This window comes from Penaeus monodon, chromosome 19, assembly GCF_015228065.2.
Source record: "Penaeus monodon isolate SGIC_2016 chromosome 19, NSTDA_Pmon_1, whole genome shotgun sequence".
Taxonomy (NCBI): domain Eukaryota; kingdom Metazoa; phylum Arthropoda; class Malacostraca; order Decapoda; family Penaeidae; genus Penaeus; species Penaeus monodon.
Window position 1 is genome coordinate 7,438,141 of NC_051404.1, and position 433 is coordinate 7,438,573.

The following is a 433-nucleotide window of genomic DNA, read 5'->3' on the forward strand; positions in this document are numbered from 1 at the left end:
ATATTTAAGCATCTGTATATGTAAGTAGAAGAAAAAGAGGGAGATTGAGAAAGAGATATTGAAATATATAATAAAACAGTCTTGAGATACAATAAACACCACTAAATTCTATACACTGAGAATCGGATAAAAGATCATAAAATTTTCATAACCTTAACAGACACAATCACAGGGCATGGAGGTCATTAATTGCTGAAAGGATAAGGAGAATAAAGGAGTACCAATGACACTACTCTGCCATAACAGATAAGAGAATCAATATCTATGAAAAAAATATATCCAAAAATAACAATAACAGGTAGTTATATAAAACATCTGAGCTATACAATGACAGAAACATCTACGTCAAATGACACACGTATTTTGCTTCTACTTCACTTCTTACTGAAGGTCATGTCAAAAAGCCATATGTAAAGTGACACAGACAATGCAG

General features: G+C 31.6%; 1 protein-coding gene across 1 annotated transcript in view; it reads right to left on the minus strand.

The window, feature by feature from the left end:
- LOC119585037 (serine/threonine-protein phosphatase 2A regulatory subunit B'' subunit beta-like) overlaps positions 1 to 433 on the minus strand; it is a gene marked incomplete at its 5' end in the record, with an annotated part of 15,978 nt that overhangs the window by 3,282 nt on the left and 12,263 nt on the right.